The 22,178-nt window shown below is 44.8% G+C and overlaps 1 protein-coding gene and 1 pseudogene across 1 annotated transcript in view; one reads left to right on the top strand and one right to left on the bottom strand.

The window, feature by feature from the left end:
* Window positions 1-22,178, bottom strand: part of LOC126195345 (ATP-binding cassette sub-family G member 1-like) — a 359,577-nt gene that overhangs the window by 268,145 nt on the left and 69,254 nt on the right. The window lies entirely within an intron of this gene.
* On the top strand, window positions 10,888-11,005 carry LOC126196016 (5S ribosomal RNA; annotated as a pseudogene).

Here is a 22,178-nt window from a genome sequence, read left to right as displayed (position 1 = left end):
ATAATAATGCAGGTATTCTGAATTATCTTATGATTGCTATACGCAAAGCTGACGAATTCATCACAGAATACCCTCGTTTTGGGTGTGAATAACGCAGTGAGGCTACTTACATACGAATTTTAGCAGACTGGACAAATCCTGCGAACATGTATACGTGTTAAGTTCATCAGAGCAAAAAATTTATGTTTATCATCTTCTTTCATGACATTATACGCGCGAAGATAGATGTGCACAGTAAATAGTTTATGTATTCTGGTAAATCTAAGGTAACAAGCGCTGTATGTCAACATGCAGCTTCTTTGTTAAATTTTGCTATCTTTCTACCACTTTGTTCTCCGTTGTCACTCGTCCACAAACGTCAAATTTCTTCGCGAGAGTACCTGGCCAAGCAGCGATGGGCCAAGCATATGGCGGTATTCCGAGGCGTCCTTGGGCGTTGCCTTGGTAACGCACTTCTGCTCCACACCTCACTTCACAGGCACTTTCTCGCCTTCGGCCTCTTACCACTTGGCTTCCGGATTTCAAAACCGGACTTCGCGTGAGGTGTAGAACCGAAGCTACTTATATGGAGAAGAGTGTTTGTGTCTGTGGGATTATTACACATAACATTATTGGTGTCTTGTAATGGGAATTCAGCCGCATCCCGACAACGTTAGTTACACTGATAAACGCCAACCGCGTTACTAGGCTATGTCAGAAATAAAATGGTGTATGCTAGATCGCTGTCATTTAGTACCGTTTACAGCGTACTTGTGCAGGGCTACTCAAAGAGCTAGATAAACTTGTCAGGAATGTCGCAGCGTCGTAAATGTATGCAGAGAATAACTGCTCAAAAGAAACGATGCACTTCTTGCTCGGGCTGGAAGCAGCTGTTGACCTTTCTTCCGTATTTAAAAACTAAATTTAGTTTTTTAAACTCCACCTTTTGCAAAATGCAACTGTATTTTTCCAGATACCTGTATGTTTCGACATCTATTTCGGTCTTGATTTATATCTGTAAAAATATTTTACAATTATTCATAGTTGTATTTTTCCCACTTTACGCTTCCTACAAGCTACAACGTGTACATTTTTTATTGTAAAAATATTTGTATCTGTACAGGTCGCTTGTTTTTAGGTCTTTTTATGTTTGAGTGTGTGTCATCACGTATCTGGCAGAATTTGCTTAATACGTTATTAATTCTGGAATACTTTTTGGATAGTAGTAGTGGTTTATGTCCTGTACTTATGTTTTCTGTCTTGCTGCGCGTTTTTGCTGTTTTTTGCGAAGGTATGCAAAACAGGGTGTGTAACTACATGCACATCAGGGAGCAAAATGTAATCATAGAAGAGACATTACTACTAGTCTCGAGAGAGTATTTCAAGTATTTCTCATCGAGTAAATTCTTCCAGCTACTTTGCAGATGACATACTACTGAACCATAAAGAGGCTTAAAGACAAGCCGACCTGTACACATTAACTATCACAATTAATTTAGTCCTCAGGTGAACAATCAAAATAAAGCAAAAAATGCACCACCATGAACTTTGTATAATATGTTTATAGAAATAAACGAAAGCCACAGAAGATGTCACTTAACGTGTCGAAACATACCTGGGTAAATAGAAAAAAATAAATACACCGTGTTCTGTAGAAGGCGTAGTTTAAAAACCCAGATTAAAACACGCACAGTCATAAGAATCTCTTGTATGTCTGACGAATGCATTTGTCATCAAGAACTGTTAAAAACTACGATGGAATAGCTTGACACAAACAACATGACAGATTTAGTTATTTATTCGCGTGGTTCATGGTGTAATAATAGCCTTCCCAGTTGACGCAGAAGGTATAGATGACATGTATGAGCTGACATATCGACGATTACTCTGGAATAACACCAAGGAGGCCGTCGAGCTTAACGCCCACACTCGAAGGAAGAATCATTCATCACCAGTGTCACATGCTCATTCCACGGGACATTTTGGAGAGGTTCCCCGATTTACATCAGAACCTTTGCTCAGGGTGAGCACTCAAGTATTCTCTACACGGTTGATTAATGGTGTACTTGAGAGTATTGTGTCGAGTTGCTTCTACGACCAGCCTGGTTGGAGTCCGGGCAGCAAGATCACATAACAGCAAAACTCGCAGCATCTGAAAAACGACGGGCGGGGCGGTCGTGGAAATACTGTGCATACTATAGAAACCAACTCAACAGAACACTCGGGAAGTACACCATTAATTTGCTCCGAGTTTCGAGAAGTCTAGCTACGTCTTATCCTCCATTAGCTGGCCAAAAAATGGCAATGAAAAATTCTTCTAGCACTAGGATTCGAAACGGGTACTTCTGATAAGAATGCCTATCGGCTAGCATGTGTTAACAGTTCAAAGTGGACTTTGGCTAGCTGATCGCCAACTGTGCACAGACACAATGCTTGAGGTTATTTATTGGGCTTTGAATGCTAAACCTTCTGAAGTTCTATCAGTTTTAATGTATTATTAGCCACAGTCACTATCCTAAAAAGAGAACTGTGCAACAGAATTTTAATTAGTGAACTCCAGAACGATTAATCAGGAATCACACACATATTAAGTCACTTTTTCTCACAGGCTACAGGATGTTAAGGATTACAGGACGTGGCGAAGCCTGTTGGCGCACACTTTGGGGTGAAGTTTTATGAACTAAATAACTGCGGTATTAACATTTATTTTACAAATGCAGCATACTCCTGAGCTTACATTTACGTGAAACACACATAAAGATACTAATTGTATAGTTCCACACAAGGAAGCAATTCCAACGTACCAATCTTTTGTCAGCAAATGAGTGAGTAGATTTAGGAAGCGCAACATAGCCACACATTTACTCACACACGAAGATTCCAAAGTAAATTTCACCACTTCCCATTACTAAATGAGTAATAAAAGCTAGCTTATGACTCACTGCGAAAAGAAACGTTATAATCAACTGTGCATGTATGCACAGATGAAGGAACATTGCATCGTTCATCTTAACATCACAGGCACTGCAATATCGTATTTATCCGCCAGTACCAGGCAGTGACTTTCAATTAAAATCTCCTCCCCTGTACGGAAATGACATAATGTGTGTACGAGTACAGGTTGTAGACGTATTACTGACGACATAGGTAAATTTGAGTCTGGCCCAAAGTCGTGCTCGGGTACCCAAATACACTACTGGCCACTAAAATTGCTACACCACGAAGATGACGTGTTACAGACGCGAAATTTAACCGACAGGAAGAAGATGCTGTGATATGCAAATGATTAGCTTGACAGAGCATTCACACAAGGTTAGCGCCGGTGGCGACACCTACAACGTGCTGACATGAGGAAAGTTTCCAACCGATTTCTCATACACAAACAGCAGTTGACCGGCGTTGCCTGGTGAAACGTGCCGGCCGAAGTGGCCGTGCGGTTAAAGGCGCTGCAGTCTGGAACCGCAAGACCGCTACGGTCGCAGGTTCGAATCCTGCCTCGGGCATGGATGTTTGTGATGTCCTTAGGTTAGTTAGGTTTAACTAGTTCTAAGTTCTAGGGGACTAATAACCTCAGCAGTTGAGTCCCATAGTGCTCAGAGCCATTTGAACCACCTGGTGAAACGTTGTTGTTATGCCTCGTGTAAGGAGGAGAAATGCGTACCATCACGTTTCCGACTTTGATAAAGGTCGGATTGTAGCCTATCGCGATTGCGGTTTATCGTATTGCGACATTGCTGCTCGCGTTGGTCGAGATCCAATGACTGTTAGCAGAATATGGAATCGGTGGATTCAGGAGTGTAATACGGAATGCCGTGCTGGATCCCAACGGCTTCGTATCACTAGCAGTCGAGATAACAGGCATCTTATCCGCATGGCTGTAACGGATCGTGCAGCCACGTCTCGATCCCTGAGTCAACAGATGGGGACGTTTGCAAGACAACAGCCATCTGCACGAACAGTTCGACGCCGTTTGCAGCAGCATGGACTATCAGCTCGGAGACCAGGCTGCGGTTACCCTCGACGCTGCATCACAGACAGGAGCGCCTGCGATGGTGTACCCAACTACGAACCTGGGTGCACGAATGGCAAAACGTCATTTTTTCGGATGAATCCAGGTTCTGTTTACAGCATCATGATGGTCGCATCCGTGATTGGCGACATCGCGGTGAACGCACATTGGAAGCGTGTACTCGTCATCGCCATACTGGCGTATCACCCGGCGTGATGGTATGGGGTGTCATTGGTTACACGTCTCGCTCACCTCTTGTTCGCATTGACGGCACTTTGACCAGTGGACGTTACATTTCAGATGTGTTACGGCCCGTGGCTCTACCCTTCATTCGATCCCTGCGAAACCCTACATTTCAGCAAGGATAATGCACGACCGCATATTGCAGGTCCTGTACGGTCCTTTCTGGATACAGAAAATGTTCAACTGCTGCCCTGGCCAGCACACTCTCCAGATCTATTGAAAACGTCTGGTCAATGGTGGCCGAGCAACTGGCTCATCACAATACGCCAGTCACTACTCTTGATGAACTGTGGTATCGTGTTGAAGCTGCATGGGCAGCTGTACCTGTACACTCCATCCAAGCTCTGACTCAATGCCCAGGCGTATTAAGGCCGTTATTACGGCCAGAGGTGGTTGTTCTGGGTACTGATTTCTCAGGATGTATGCACCCAAATTGCGTGAAAATGTAATCACATGTCAGTTCAATATATTTGTCCAATGAATACCCGTTTATCATCTGTATTTCTTCTTGGTGTAGCAATTTTAATGACCAGTAGTGTAGTAAGGCGACCGCTTGCGTAAAGTGGAAAGTGGCGCAGTGTGTGGGCTGTGTTTACATGGAATGGACTGGGTCCTTTGGACCAACTGAACCCATTATTGACTGTAAATGGTTATGTTCGGCTACTTGGAGACCATTTGCAGCCATTCATAGACATCACGTTCCCTAACAACGATGGAACTTTTTTGGATGATAATGAGCCATGTCACCGGGCCTCAGTTGTTCGCAGTTTATTTAAAGAACATCTGGACATATCGATAGAATGATTTGGCTGCCCATATCACCTGACGTGAACCCCATCGAATGTTTGTGGGACATAATCGAGAGCTCAGTTGGTGCACAAAATCCTGCACCGACAACACTTTCGCAATTACGGACGGCTGCAGAGGCAGCGTGGCTCAGTATTTTTGCAGGGGACTCCCAACGACTTCTTGAGTCAATGCCACGTCGAGTTGCTGCACTGCGCCGGGTAAAAGATGTCCGACACGATATTAGGAGATATCCCATGACTTTTGTCACCTCTATGTAAAGTACAGCCAACTGTTAACTGGCAGAATACTCTAGATTATTGTCAACACTATTTTCTCTGTCATTTATTTTAAATGCTTGTTAGCATGCTATCTTGCTTAATGAAAAGTATTCTAATGTCATGAAGGATATTGCTTCCGAATTTGGACTAAGCGAGGTGGTATGGTTGTCGGAACATTGAACATACATGTGGAATGCCACGTCGAGTTGCTGCACTGCGCCGGGTAAAAGATGTCCGACACGATATTAGGAGATATCCCATGACTTTTGTCACCTCTATGTAAAGTACAGCCAACTGTTAACTGGCAGAATACTCGAGATTATTGTCAACACTATTTTCTCTGTCATTTATTTTAAATGCTTGTTAGCATGCTATCTTGCTTAATGAAAAGTATTCTAATGTCATGAAGGATATTGCTTCCGAATTTGGACTAAGCGAGGTGGTATGGTTGTCGGAACATTGAACATACATGTGGAAGGAACAAGATCGAAACGCCTGACTAGCCATCCAGATTTGTTTTCTTCGGCATCCCATAATCGATTAAGCTGAAAGGCTCAGATCTTCCTTGTCTCTTTCTATAACTAGTTCCGGTATTCTCATTGCCTCGTCTGTCCACTGTCCACTTTGCAAGATGTCATTGTTCTGCTTACACCTACAACACCAACAAAGGAAGAAGAACCAACACGGTTCCCTCCCTGCAAACAAGTGTTGACACGACTCAGATAAGATACTAATACTGACAGTGGACGATACGGTGTGGCTGCTACCGCCTTTGTTTCTGCTGTGTACAAACACTACAGAAAGCCTTTTATTGTTTACAGGTCAACAGGACGCAGCCGGACGACGAGGACCGGAGCAAGCGAACGGGAACGTGCGAGAGTCACACATCGCTCCACTAGGTCTGTTAACAGAGGGCCTCAGCATGTGTACGCGTTTCGTTACTTTCTTTTGTGGTCGGCTGCTCTGTTGCGGCGTCCCTGGGAACGAAAGTCAGATGTTGACTCAGACACACAGCTGTTCTAGCGATGAGGTCGAAATATGGAATGCAGACGCCCGACAGCAACGCACTGAAATCTGGAAGGCCTGTTCTTCCTGCGTCCGCGAAGGTGCTACCGCGGGGCGGCAACTAGGAGAACGGGGCTCCCCTTATCGGATTCCGTCGACTGTGGAAGTAGTTGATCTGGACCAAATTTAGTCGCGACAGAGGGACAAGTGCCTCCTTTAACAGACGAGACACTTGAAAACCCAAAAAGGTGGCAAAAAAGGTTTCGTGAATCTCATGAATTCTAATTCTTAATCATCGCAAAAGTAACAACACTGTGTATTTTGTGATAAGACTAAGTACATCACTATGGTATACTGTAACGTCTAAACGACACACAAATCCAATAAAATTCTGATAATTTTGCACTAACTGGTTGACTACAGTTCTTCCAAACAAGCGTGAAAAAATTAGTAATTATGATTATGTTTCCAAGTTGTATTGTATTGTATGTTAACCGGAGGCCTAGAAACGACGGAGAGGCTCCGTTCTCGCCGCAGTCGCAGTGGTCCACAACCCCACGACGGCCACCGCAGTCCACTTCACCCCTCCGTCGCCCCACACCGAACACAGGGTTATTGTGCGGATCGGCCCCCGGTGAACCCCCCCACCCCAGGGAACGTCTCACACCAGACGAGTGTACCCCCTATGTTTGCGTGGTAGAGTAGTGATGGTGTACGCGTACGTGGAGAACTGGTTTGCGCAGCAAAAAAAATTAATTAATTAATTAATTAATTAATTTAAAAAATTTCAAATATGGGACTTTACTGCTAAGGTTATCAGTCCCTAAGCTTACACACTACTTAACCTAAATTATCCTGAGGACAAACGCACACAACCATGCCAGAGGGAGGGCCCGAACCTCCGCCGGAACCAGCCGCACAGTCCATGACTGCAGCGCCCCAGACCGCTCGGCTAATCCCGCGCGGTTTGCGCAGCAATCGCCGACATGATTTAGCTGAGGCGGAATAAAGGGAACCAGTCCGCATTCGCCGTGGCAGATGGAAAACCGCCTAAAAACCATCCACAGACTGGCCGGCTCCCGGACCTCGACCCAAGTCCGCCGAGCGGATTCGTGCCCGGGACCGTGCGGACATGTTTCCAAGTTACTCAATTAAATTTCTATAATTTAAGTTTGATTCCAAAGTCCATTATTATTTGGAAACTGGTAATGACGGAACAATAAACATTTCATAATATTATTACGTCGTTTCAGAAAAGAAAAATTGGTTCAAATGTTCTGAGCACTATGCGACTTAACTTCTGAGGTCATCAGTCGCCTAGAACTTAGAAATAATTAAACCTAACTAACCTAAGGACATCACACACATCCATGCCCGAGGCAGGATTCGAACCTGCGACCGTAGCGGTCGCTCGGCTCCAGACTGCAGCGCCCAGAACCACACGGCCACTCCGGCCGGCTCGTTTCAGCAATTTCTTCGTTTAATCAACTGCAGCAGCGAAGGTAAGTCTACCAAAATTACCCTTTCATGCACTAAGACTTCATTCCAGTAGGACTTGTTTTAAAACAAATATTTCAGCTTACCGAAAATAGCCTTAAGTTATTCAAGTCATCAACTTGAACTATACACCCGTTTTTCCCCTCTCTCACCCGCCCTCTCTTACACACACACACACACACACACACACACACACACACACGCACACACACACACACACACACACACACAAAACAAAAGGAGACAGAGAGAGAGAGAGAGACCCACATGCGCATACTATGATACACTGCCGGAAAAAATGGTAAAATAGTACATCCTTTTAGAGGTTTCCATTTATTCAAAATTTATTGTTGCAATAGTGCAAATGTGGCACACTAGCACAAGGTGTTTTGAGGTGCCATGTATCGATCCGTGCTGAAACACCTATATTAGCATGTGGTGCTACCTCCACGGGTGGTAGTGCAGGCGCTGACTCTCGCGACCAGTCGATAGTACAGAATGACGTATACTGTCATGGGATACGTCACGCCACGCCTGTTCGACCTGTTCTGTAAGAGTTGCTGGTTGACGAGTCACTACTTGTCCCATCGTATCCTACGCGTGCTTGATTGGAGACAAGTCTGGAGATCGTACTAGCCAGGGAATTTTCTGTACGTCTTGCAGGGCACTTTGGGTTCCAATGCAATGTGTGGGCGAGCTTTATCCTGTTGGAACTAAACATCACCACCCTGCTTCAAAGACGGCAAAGCAACGGGTCTAGCAACATTCTGCAAGTACCGAGCGCTGGTTAGCGTCCCCTCGAGAAATACCAAAGGTGAACGAGAGTTATAGCTGTGCTGTGTGGACATCCAGAACCTTGTCTATGGGTGTCGGAATATTCACGTGACCACTGATACCAGCATCGTTGCACACCTAACGCAGCACATCCAACTTGTGTGGCAATTCTCCAAAAGGACCGTTTCGTCACTCGGAAGCCATAGTCTGACCCCTTTCAAACTCGTTCAGTTGCTGTAGGAAACCCGAATGCGTCTCCGTAGCATGGTTGCCTGCTTGCCTCACACGTCTGCGCCACACTGAGCCTTCTAGCTACGAGCATTCCCTATTAAAAGGTAGACACAGATGGCACTCTGGTACCTACGCCACTACGCTACTGGCGGACCCAGTTGAAACCATTTAGAGTACATCTCCAAGTGGCATTTGCCGTCATCGAATCAAAATCGATGACGTCTCAAGGTGTACTAAGTTTTTGTTCTGACAATGTATTTCTGCTGGCTCCATGTATTCAGAGTCCTCCCTCCACCTCTAGTCATAAAAGAAACTTGATACACCTAAATTCTATCGTTCATACCAAACAACAGCAGCAGTTTTCTAGTGAAGGTGGTGTTAAATAATGGATATAACGCTGATTTAAAACTCTCACCAGTTATATTGGGATGACAGTTTTTTACCATGTAAGTTCACCTTCCAAATTTTAGTCACTGTTCACTTTGAAACTGTCTAGACGGTGTAGAACTGGTACAAGGTGCTCTTACGACACTCCACTGCTGACGTAACTCATGGCAGAGTTAAGGTGTGTATGTAGGAGTCCATTCTATGGAATTAGGAATTAACGAGGTAATATGGATCGAAATGGAGTCGTAACAGAATGACACAACGGAGCTAACGTGTTTAGAAGCGCCCATGACCATACCGTGAATGAAGCTGTCCGATTTGTTGGTGTATCTACGCATGCTCACCAACATGTCTACAAACAATGATGTATCATTCGCCACCAGGTAACACGGAGTAAGAACAGTGTTCCTAGTAAGATCCTAGTTGACTAGGACTGTAGGCGAGTGTCATGCTTTGTCATTGAGGTATTCCGGTCGCATCGGTGCACTGCTGCTGCCAGTTCAATCAAATATTGCCATGTAGAGATACGTTTCCTGCGGCATCGAATATATTGCCATTTTTAAAAATGGCGGAAATTTAACTCAAACGGTGACCATTACATATTAGTTTCGAGTATAAGGCGCATTGAATTTCAGCCTGCAGAGGAGTGTCCTCTGTTTTAATACTTCCTGGAACATCAAAAATGTTCCCGAGGGGAACGCAAATCCATAGTCTTACCTTTCACGGGCAAATTTCCCCATCTACTGAGCTATCCGTACGCACACGACACACCCTCACAGCTTCGTTTTTGCCAATATCGTACTACAGATTGTCCGAATGGAACTATTGCTGTCAGTTCCACCGGAACTAGAATAGTTTCTGTGCAAACAGATAGATTTTCATTTTCCGGTACCTCGGGAAAAGGCCATTGATTACAGCATCACGTAAAACTGCAACCCTTCATTAGATCAGACAACACAGCTAGCTGGATGCGTGAAGTATGAGGCGACGAGTCAATGAATTGCCACTTTTCAAATTATTACTGATGGCCTAACGAGACTTTCAACCCGCAATTTATGGTGAGTATAGTTCAGGCTGGAGGCGATTCTGTGATTTTCCGGATGTATTATTCTTGGGCCCACTCATTCTACACTCAGGTGACGAAAGTCATCGGATACCGAGACCGACATATACAGATGGCAGCAGTATCGCGTACACAAGCTATAAAAGGGAAGTGTACTGGCAGACCTGTCATTAGTATTCAGCTGAGTCATGTGAAAAGGTTTCCGACGTGATTATGGCCGCACGACGGGAATTAACAGTCTTGGAACGCGGAATAGTAGTTGGAGCTAGATGCATGGGACATTAAATTTCGGGATTCCTTAGGGAATTCAGTATTCAGACATCCACCGAGTGTACCGAGAAGGAACAAATTCAGGTATTACCTTTCACCACCTGCTTTTACTTGAAGACCGAGAGCAGCAGCGTTTGCGTGGAGTTGTCTGTGCTAACAGGCAAGAAGCACTGCTTGAAATAACTACAGAAATCAATAAGGAACGTAAGACGAACGTACCTGTTAGGACAATGGGACCAAATATGGCGATAATGGGCTACGGCAGCAGATGACCGCCGCGAGTGCCTTTGTCAGCACCACACCGACTGCAGCGCCTCTCCTGGGTTCTTGACCATATCGGTCGGACCCTAGATGACTGGATAGGCAACGGCCTTGCCGCAGTGGATACACCGGTTCCCGTGAGATCACCGCAGTTAAGCGCTGTCGGGCGTGGGCGGCACCTGGATGGGTGACCATCCAGGCCGCCATGCGCTGTTGGCACTTTTCAGGGTGCACTCAGCCTCGTGATGCCAATTGAGGAGCTACTCGACAAATAGTAACGGCTTCGGTCAAGAATATCATCGTAACGACCGGGAGAGCAGTGTGCTGACCCCACGCCCCTCCTATCCACATCCCCCACTGATGATGACATGGCGGTCGGATGGTCCCGGTAGGCCACTCGTGGCCTGAAGACGGAGTGCTTTTGCTAGATGACTGGATAACGGTGGCCGGATCGGATATGTCCCGATTTCAGCTGGTAGGAACTGATGATAGAGTTTAAGTGTAGTGCAGGTCGCACGAAACCAAGGACCCACATTGTCGGCAAGGCGCTGTACAACCTGGTGGTGGCTCCATAGTGTTATGGTCTGTGTTTACATGGAATGGAGTGAATCCTCTGGTGCAACTGAACCGATCATTGACTGGAAATGATTATGTTCGGATACCTGGAGACCATTTGTAGCCATTCATGGACTTCATGTTCCCAAACAACTATGGAATTTTTGTGGATGATAATGAGCCTTGCCACTGGGTCACACTTGTTAGCGATTGGTTTGAAGAACGTTCTGGACAATTCAAGCGAATGATCTGCCCACCCGGATCACCCGGCATGACTTTCAAGGAACATTTATGGGACATAATCGAGAGGGCAATTTGTGTACAATATCTGCACTGGTAACACATTCGCAATCATGGACGGCTTTAGAGGCAACATGGCTCAATATTTCTCCACCGGACTTCCAGCGACTTGTAGAGTCCATGCAACGACGAGTTGCTGCACTACGCCGGGCAGAAAGAGGTTCGACACAATATTGGGAAGGATTCCTTGAATTTTGTCAGCTCAGTTTAGTTACCGTCAACACGTTCTAAGATGGTTTATTTTAGCATTCTCGGTGACCAAGTGGTACCGTTTTTTCTGCATCTTCATGATTAAGATAATGTAGATACTCCCCTCTTCCGAGGTGGCAGCAGCCGTGTTGACAGGGATGCACGCGTACGTTCTGGCTTAACCAACACCAAAGCAACATATCGCACCTCAACCGGCCCAATCTTAGCCCCACAGAAAATGTCTGGTGCTTCACGATCTCTGAATGTGAACACTGTCAACGGTTATACCAACGAATTAGGGTATCCCTAAACGAATGCAGTCGTTGTCGCTGGCAATCGACACATGACAATTATTTTGAACGAAACAGAAGTATATCCGTCTCTATCGCGGGCAGTATGTACACCCGTGACGCCACATCGTGATGCTACTTAATAAGAGGCGTGTTTTTTTAAGTAAGTACCGTTTTGAAATTAAAAAGGACGTACTAAGATATCTCAATAATTTTATTTTTACATGAAAGCCTGTACCTTAATCTACTTTTCTACATAATTTCCGTCAATATTGAGGTACTTGTCATAACGTTGTGCCAGTTTTTGAATAGCCTCCTCATAGAAGTCTTCCGCCTGACTTGTTAGCCACTGCATCACCACTGTTTTGACTTCGTCATCGTCTTGAAGACGCTGACCGCCCAGGTGTTTCTTCAAGTGCAGGAACAGATGGTAGTCACTGGGCGCAAGATCGGGGCTGTACGGAGGATGATCTAGAGTTTCCCATCGAAAAGATGTGATGAGATCTTTGTTCTGATTCGCCACATGCGGACGGGCATTGTCTTGCAGCATAACGATGCCCTTGCTCACCTTCCATGGACTGTTGCTTTGATTCTGGTGTGACGTAGGCCACCCATGTTTCATCGCCCGTAACAATTTGGCATAAGAAATCATCACCGTCTTTGTGGAACCGCTCAAGGAAAGTCAATGCAATGTCTAAACGTTTGGTTTTGTGCACATCGCCGGCCGAAGTGGCCGTGCGGTTAAAGGCGCTGCAGTCTGGAACCGCAAGACCGCTACGGTCGCAGGTTCGAATCCTGCCTCGGGCATGGATGTTTGTGCTGTCCTTAGGTTAGTTAGGTTTAAGTAGTTCTAAGTTCTAGGGGACTAATGACCTCAGCAGTTGAGTCCCATAGTGCTCAGAGCCATTTTTGTGCACATCCGTCAACATTTTCGGTACCCAACGTGCGCACAATTTTCGGTAATTCAAGTGCTCGGTCACAATGTCATACAAAACACTACGAGAAACATTAGGAAAGTCATCCCGCAAGGAGGAAATCGTAAAGCGTCTGTTTTCTCTCATCTTATTGTCCACCTCCTGCACCAAACTTTCATTAACGACCGAAGGACGCCCACTACGTTGTTCATCATGCACATTTGTGCGGCCATCTTTAAATGCTCTCACCCACTTTCTTACCATTCCATCACTCATAATGTTTTCTCCGTAAACTGCACAGATCTCACGATGAATATCGATCGCTTTTAGGCCTTTAGCACTAACAAATCTTATAACAGCCCGTACTTCATAGTCGGCGGGACTCACGATTGAGGCATCTTAAGCAATCAGTACACAACGTAAACAAGGAAGAATCAGACTGTAATGACGTCAGAGGGTAGATTAAGATACAGGCTTTCATGTAAAAATAAAATTATTGAGATATCTTAGCACGTCTTTTTTTAATTTCAAAACGGTACTTACTTAAAAAACACGCCTCCTATGAACTAGTGATTATTACACAAACAGGTTTTCAGTTAATGCGGAATTCAGGGTATTTAACTGATAACACTATATTAGTGGGCGAGCATGTGCTACTTTCGGGCAGTTGAATATTGATCCTAATGTTGCCTGTAATAAGCAGTGTCTGTTGGAAACGGTTGTTGGGGTCGCTTCTTAATAAGCAGTAGCAGTTATGTTCCGGTCATCACAGTCTCTTGTGGCTCTCATTACTAATGAAACAGTCTCGGAATCCGCGAATTACTCTATTCATCTTTTCGTCTCTCTCTCTCTCTCTCTCTCTCTCTCTCACACACACACACACACACACACACACACGCACACCCAGGCGATGCTTCTGAGTCAAGATTTACAAAAGGTTTTCATCCATCTTCGTTTTCTTCAAACTATTACGTAACTGATACCTATGTTTACCTTGTAGACACGGATCGCTTTGAACATTGTGATCAACCACTTCATAAACATCGGTGAACATTTGGCACGTAATGCAGTCGCAAATCATCGTGGCATAATTCAACAAGTTTTTGTATCGTCCCAAATATGTGGTACCACACTACGAGATTACATGAAGAGTCGATGGCTGGTAGAAGTGTTTAACAAAATTGCTATCGATACACCTGCAATCAGATTATCACCGACAAATATTCTGTGTGATGCTCTTCAACCACGATTCTTGCATTGTGATGTGAAAAAACTGCCGTGGTGGAAAGCGTAACACCTAGTGTAAAGGAGATCTACCGTGCAGTGATAAGCAATAATACTGATGTAGCTGGCTTTCATGTCGGCTTCAGATTTGACGAGGAATCTTAAATAGTGTAGAACCATTAAAGAAGTGCACACATCGCGTCATCGAGCAGGCGTTTTCCTGAAAGGAGGTATATCATGGGGGATAGTACATGGGTGAGTCAAATGAAAATCTTAAATATTTTTTTAAATATTATTTGTTATGCCGAAGTGGTACAAAGCTATATGACTTTTCAATATAATCTCCCCCACGCTCAATGCAAGTCCCCCAGCGCTTACAATATGCGTAAAGTCCTTTAGAAAAAAATTCTTTTCGTAGTCCGTGCAACCACTCATGCACCGCGTGGCGTACCTCTTCATCAGAACGGAACTTCTTTCCTCCCATTACGTCTTTGTGTGGTCCAAATATATGGAAATCACTTGGTGATGAGGAATGGCGCCATTCCTTGCTCGCTCTCTTTGTTTCCGGTTGGTGGAAGTGAACCCAGGTTTCGTCCCCAGTAACGATTCTTGCAAGGTAGCCATCACCTTCTCGTTCAAAGCACCGAAGAAGTTCTTTACAAGCATCAACACGTCGTTCTCTCATTTCAGGAGTCAGCTGCCGTGGCACCCATCTTGCAGACACTTTGTGAAACTGGAGCACATCATGCTCAATGTGGTGTGGTGACCCATGACTAACCTGTAAACGTGCTGCAATGTCATTCAGTGTCACTCGGCGGTTTTCCTTCACTATGGCTTCAACTGCTGCAATGTTCTGTAGAGTCACAACTCGTTGTGCCTGACCTGGACGAGGAGGCTCTTCCCCTACTCCATTCGTAGACTTTCTACTGCGACAAACATGCATCACCGTACTGAATCTTCATTCGTCGATGAATTTCAATAGGTTTCACACCTTCACTATGCAAAAATCGAGTAACAGAACGCTGTTCTTCCCTGGTGCAAGTTGCAAGTGGGGCGGCCATCTTTATACTGATACTGCGACGGTATGTGTGCATCTACACTATGCTGCCACCTGCAGGCCATTCCGCACGCTGTTTGTAGCACGCTTACCAACTTACAGGATAATGGCGCGAAATTTCGATTTGTTATTACAAATTTAAGGTTTTCATTTGACTCACCCTCGTATATATGTCATGATACAACGGTACCGGCTCGGCCTACAGTTCGGTTGTGGCGGGACACAGTTTCCCCGCGCCCCTCTCTCCCAAATATAACTTGTCGTAACCACAACTCTTAATGTGCTATAAACGCCTTAGATTTTAATAATAGTAATGACAAGGTATAAAAAACGTTTTAAAATAATAGCCGGTTGGTGCGTAAGTTCGTAGCGCATTTGTTTTGTATATTAGTATTTTGGTTGCTATTTATCGATTGTTATTTTTTATTTGCAGTTCGCTGTTGCTATTTGAGTTTACATATTGTCAACTGGAGATGGTCAATGGACCTGTGGACGTTATGAAATGGAACGGCACTGGAGAAATCGAACGTTTCCGACCTATTCCTCTGTTTGAGTTCAATAGAAGGGTGACAGCATGGCAAGATAATAGTTTTCTCGTTTTAAAGAGGATCGTTTTGATATTATTGGCTCTCCAGGTTCAGGAAGACCTTCGGGGTTTGATGAAGATCGTTTAAACGGAACAATCCACAATGATTCATAACATGTCTACTCGATAATTGATAAATGTGATGAACTGCGATCATTTCACCATCGTGCAACGGGGAAGATTACAAAATCGGGAATATGGGTGTCGCATGCGTTAAGTCAAACTCACAAAAATCAGCGTGTGGCCATATGTGCAGCTCTGCTTGCTCGTTATCAATTGGCTCGTGAACAACACCGCCCATTCCTATCCTGTATCATTACTGGTGAGGAGAAATGACATCGTTATGCTAACATAAGGAAAAGCCCAAACAAAAGAGCAACTCCTCGTACAAAGGCCTGCGCGCATCCACAAAATATGTTTTGCAGCCGCGCGGTTTAAGGCGCCTTACCACGGTTCGCGCGGCTCCCCCAGTCGGAGGTTCGAGTTCTCCCTCGGGCACGGGTGTGTGTGTTGCCCTTAGCGTAAGTTAGTATAAGTTAGATTAAGTAGTGTGCAGCCTATGGACTGATGACCTCAACAGTTTAGTCCCACAACACCTTACCACAAATTTCCATTTCCAATGTTACGCATCTGGTGGAACAACAACTATGTCCTAGCCCACAAGGTGTAACCATCACTGCTGATATCTGCTGTCAACAATTGAGATGTCTTGCAGACGCAGTCCAAGACAACGACCAGAAAGACTGCGTGAAGTGATGTTACTCCACGATAACGCCCGCCCGCATTTTACTAGACTGAGGAAAAACATTAAACAGGAGTTGAGTTGGGAAGTCATTCCGCAGCCATCTTATTCACCTGATTTTGCGCCCTCAGATTTTCATCTTTTCTGCTGTCGATAGAACAACCTTCAAGGAATTTCCTTTCCGGATGACAATGCGCTCCGAACATGGTTCGACGAGTTCTTCGCCTCAAAACTGCGTGATTTCTACAATCGCGGAATCAAAAAGTTACCTCAGCGTTGGCAGACTGTTGTAAACAGCGAAGCAGAATATATTACTAATGCTTAAAATCTCTGTTATGCGTATGTGTTGTGTTCATTAAACTTACGAGAAGACGCTACGAACTTATGCCCCAACCCTAATTTGTCTACATCAGTGGTCGGCATATCGCTTTAGCGTGATGTGTTCTTCAGTCTGAAGAGTTGTTTGATGCAGCACTAGGCAACTTTATCCTGTGCAAACCTCATGTCCTAATAACTGCTGTAACCTACATCCATTTGAATATGCTTACCTTGTCCATTCTTGAGCGCAATTCCCCCCCCCCCCCCCCTCCCTCTCCCACTGTTTCCTCCAATACCAAAATTGACAATTTCTTGGTGGATCAAAATGTCTCCTATCAAACGATTTTTTCTGTTAGTGAAGTTGTACCATACATTGCTTTTTCTCCCAATCAGATTCAGTAACTCCTCATTACTTACTTGATCTGTCCATCTAATCTTTATCATTCTTCCGTAGGACCACATTTCAAAAGCTTCTCTTCTCTTCTTGCCTGAACTGTTTCTCGTCCACGTTTGATTTCCGTACAACGCTACACTCCAGACAAATACGCTTTAGCATAGATACCACCAAGGCCGCGCGGGGTAGCCGCGCGCTGTAGGGCGCCTTCCCACGGTTCGCGCGGCTCCCTCAGTCGGAGGTTCGAGTCCTCCCTCGGGCATGGGTCCGTCTGTTGTCCTTAGCGTAGGTTAGTTTAAGTTAGATTAAGCAGTGTGTAAGCCCAGGGACCGATGACATTAGCAGTTTGTTCCCATAGGAACTTACCACCACCGCCACCACCAGCTACCACCAAATTGCAGTTCTAAGAAATATAGCATTTGAAAAGTATTTGACCGAAAAATTGAGAAGTTCATGTGTCATAAAACTGATTTAAGAATTGTTACAACAACAAACTCGACCCGCTATATGCTACAAACAGATAGCGTTGTCAGTTGTGACAGTTTACTTGCCGCCCCCTGCAAAGGCAACCATCTGTCGTTGTTGCGTCTAAATGAAACAATGCCTTGTGGCTTAGTAGCGTCTTTTCCAATATTTGCCATCTTTCCGTGGATTTTTCATTCTATAAGCACAGAATGGGACAATACATCTCTTCTGCTTTTATAAACCTCATATTAGGATTCCACGTCCCATCAACGATGAGGAAATTAGAGAGGAAATGCAAACTCGGTTTGGGCAAGTACAGGTATTGAAAACGCGAGACCTCTTCAAAGGAAACAACCCGACATTCACCTTATGAGATGAGGAGAAGGCACAGAAAAACTAAATCTGTATTGGTTGATAGGGATTTGATGTAGCGGGTCCCGAATGGGAATGTCTGCGCCACATGTTACGTTATAATATTTGTCCGTTTCCACACTGCAGAGTGTCCATAACGGTGTGCCCAAGTAGTGCGTGTAACTTACTCACAAGCAGTCCCATTGAGTGATAGGTCGCAAAAAGCCAATTATGTTTACGCCATTCGACGCCCTACATATTGTGTACCATGGGGGCGTGCCTGGAGGCATCCAATGATGAGCACAGCTTGAGGCTACGGAGCGTCGTTGAACTGCTCAATCAACGAGTAACTCACAATGGTGCTAGTGTTGATACAAAGCAGACCAATGGCAACTATAAACAAAGCAAACACTGCATTGCATTATATCTACAACAACTATTGTCGAAGTTGACATTTCGTCAGAAAGGAACCTAAGGAATTTCGCAGAGAGAGAGAGAGAGAGAGAGAGAGAGAGAGAAAGTGGCAGATGAAATATTAGCGGTTCTGCAAGATGAGTCAGTGGAATGTGTGGTTCCGTACACGCTCGACTGTGCGGACAATGAACATCAGGAGTGATGATGAAAGATGCTTAACAAGTGAAAGTGATATTGAAACATGTGTCGCGCCATGTAAATCATCTTTGTCAGACATGGAACCACATATCCCGTCTCCAGTAAAACGTAGTAAAGGACAATCGTTGTCCAAGGAGCGGAAACTAAACATAATTACATACATGGAAGAACATCCACAGTATAGTAAAAAAACAATTATGAATCGATTTCGAATAAGTCAGCGGCAATATGACCTTGTAAGGCATTTGAAAAACTACGGATATTCAAGGGAGGACAAGGCGCACTTGTTACAAAAACTGGTGTTTGCGCGTTTCAAGGATGATCGATACAACTTACAGGATGTGCATGGTAAGTGGTCTACTATTACGCGTGGCATACATTACAGTGATTTCAAGGAAACAGTGGATAGTTTCATGACCTGAAATAATGCTACAGAATTGGAAGACGAGCCGGCCGAAGTGGCCGCGCGGTTCTGGCGCTGCAGTCTGGAACCGCGAGACCGCTACGGTCGCAGGTTCGAATCCTGCTTCGGGCATGGATGTGTGTGATGTCCTTAGGTTAGTTAGGTTTAACTAGTTCTAAGTTCTAGGGGAATAATGACCTCAGCAGTTGAGTCCCATAGTGCTCAGAGCCATTTGAACCATTTGAACCAATTGGAAGACGTAAGATAAAGAAATTTAAAACAAAATGTCAGCTTGATGATGCACAGCAAACTGCGGAATCGGTCCGAAAATTTCTAGATGAGATAAACAAACTTGTTCCATCGTTCCGTAAGGAATTTGTTTCGAACTCCGAGCAATTGGAATCTGAAGGGGAAATGCATATAAAATGAACACTGGAAATTAGCGGTACCAAGACAGTTTTATCAAGATCAACTAACATCAATGCCCTAACGTATTCGGCCGGCTGCGGTGGCCTAGCGGTTCCAGGCGCTTCAGTCCGGAACCGCGCTGCTGCTACTGTCGCAGGCTCGAATCCTGCCTTGGGCATGGATGTGTGTGATGTCCTTAGGTTAGTTAAGTTTAAGTAGTTCTAAGTTCTAGGGGACTGATGACCTCAGATGTTAAGTCCCATAGTGTTCAGAGCCATTTGAATCCTAATGTACTCGTATACAATTATGCCGACTGTTCATCTGGGCCGGCCGCTGTGGCCGAGCGGTTCTAGCCGCTTCAGTCCGGAACCGCGCTGTTGCTACGGTCGCAGGTTCGAATCCTGCCTTGGGCATCGATGTGTGTGACGTCCTTAGGTTTGTTAGGTTGAAGTAGTTCTAAGTCTAAGGGACTGGTGACCTCAGATGTTAAGTCCCATAGTGCGTAGAGCCATTTTTTGTTCATATGGATCGTAAATTGGCTGGAAAGTTATTTATTGTGCTGTGAGAAGGTGGAGGTACTCTTCCCCCTACGATTATTTCTCGTATACGTGATCTTACAAGGGCAGTAGGGAATATTTACGTCACAGCAAGCAGGAGTTGGAAAATGAGCGTAAGAGAACTACAACTATGGTATGAGCGCTGCTTTTGGCCAACAGCTGGTGAAAATAACTTGCTTTCGCTTGATTCCTGATCTCCGTAAAAAAATCATATTCCTTTAGAGCAAATTACCCATCCTGAAAAGTTTGTGGCATTGCAATTAAAACTACCTGGAACCACTGAACAAATTCAGCCTCTGGATGTTTGTTTTTTCCGTGCCTATAAAAGATATTATGGCGCTATTTGCAGCTACGTCTTAAAGAATAGTCAGTTTCACGATAAGCTCCACGACGGACAGTTTCGCATTCGGTTGCATGCCATCAGATTCCATCTGTTCTCGTCACCCGGTTACCCTAATATGATTTTGTATGCAGTCTTTAAGAATTGATAACTTGTTGACCGTCCTGCACTGTTTGTAACTCCCAAGAGCTCACCTTCTATCTTCATGGTGCGAACGTTTACGATCACTGTCGCGTGCGATTTTTCATTCTGTGTTCATGGTGCGGGTTAATGGTTTGTTTTGAAGATGTCATGAATGTCGACGATGTCCATTTTGTGAAATACATCCCTTATAAGGCTGACCTCTGTACCTTGTGGACAGTCTTCTTCTGTCGCCCTCCTCATGCACATGGTGGATCATTAGATGCTGATATTTTTCCTGTCATAACTGTTAACTCAATACTTTCAAATGAGCCTTACTAAAGATTGAACTTGTGACCTCGCACTCAAGTGGTTCCTTGTTACAATGTTCATAGTATTCTCTCGTAAGTCTACGGGCACATTTTAGGCGTTCATGTATTATTTGTGGAAATAGGTTCAATACCTGGCACTGTTCTTGATATCAAGGATATGGTCCGTTTCTGTCGCTCCGACCTACAGCCACACAACAAGCTGCCACATTATATGTAGTCCATTTTAATCCGACTTACGCGGCACTGAACTGGACAGCACCAGCTGTTGCCGACCGTGCAGTCAGCCGGTGCGTGTCAGCCACCAAGGCGACACAGCTGTTTATAAACGACGCTTGCCAAGTTGTGGTCGCATTTGGCCTTCGCAGTGAGCAGTGTACGTACGAAAACATGCCCGGGATTCTGGGTGAGCGAACGAGTGACGGATGTCATTCTCCTGCGTCACCCTTCGGCAAGTACTATTCACGCAACAGCAGAAAAAATCAAAGTTAAACTTCCACCGACCTAAACAGTAACGCAACCGATTTTGTCTGCTGTTCATGTAATGCCGACATTAACCAACATCCCTTATGAAGAAAGATTATTAGAGAAGTCATGCACAGTTTATAATGGAATAAAGGATTTCTCAGGTGACTGCGATCTAAAGTACACTGAACTGACATAAGTCATGGGATACTTCCCAGTATCGTCTCGGACGTCTTTTGGCTGGCGTAGTTCAACAACTCGACGTGGCGTGGATTTAACAAGACGTTGGAAATACCATGCAGAAATACAAGCCATGCTGCCCCAGTATCCGTCCATAATTGTGAAAGTGTTGCTGATTCAGCATTTTGTACACGAATTGCCCTCTCGATTATATCCCATAAATCTTCGACGAGATTCATGCCGGGCGAGCTGGGTGGCAAATCATTCAGTCGAATTTTCAAACCAATCGCGAAAAATTGTCTCCAGTGACATGACATCGTTGTTTGGGGACATGAAGTCCACGAATGGCTGCAAATGGTCTACAAGTAGCCGAACATACTTATTTCTAATCAATGAACGGTACAGCTGAACCAGAGGACCCAGCCCATTCCATGTAGACACAGCCTACACAATTATGGAGCCAGCATCAGCTTACACAGTGCCTTGCTGACAACTTGGGTCCATGGATTCGTGGGGTCTGCGCCACACTCGAACCTTACCAGCAGCTCTTATCAACTGAAATCGGGGCTCACCTGATCACGCCACTGTTTTCC

Source organism: Schistocerca nitens, chromosome 7 (assembly GCF_023898315.1).
Source record: "Schistocerca nitens isolate TAMUIC-IGC-003100 chromosome 7, iqSchNite1.1, whole genome shotgun sequence".
Lineage (NCBI taxonomy): Eukaryota > Metazoa > Arthropoda > Insecta > Orthoptera > Acrididae > Schistocerca > Schistocerca nitens.
Note: the sequence above shows the minus strand (reverse complement) of the source record. Positions and strands in the feature narration are given on the sequence as shown.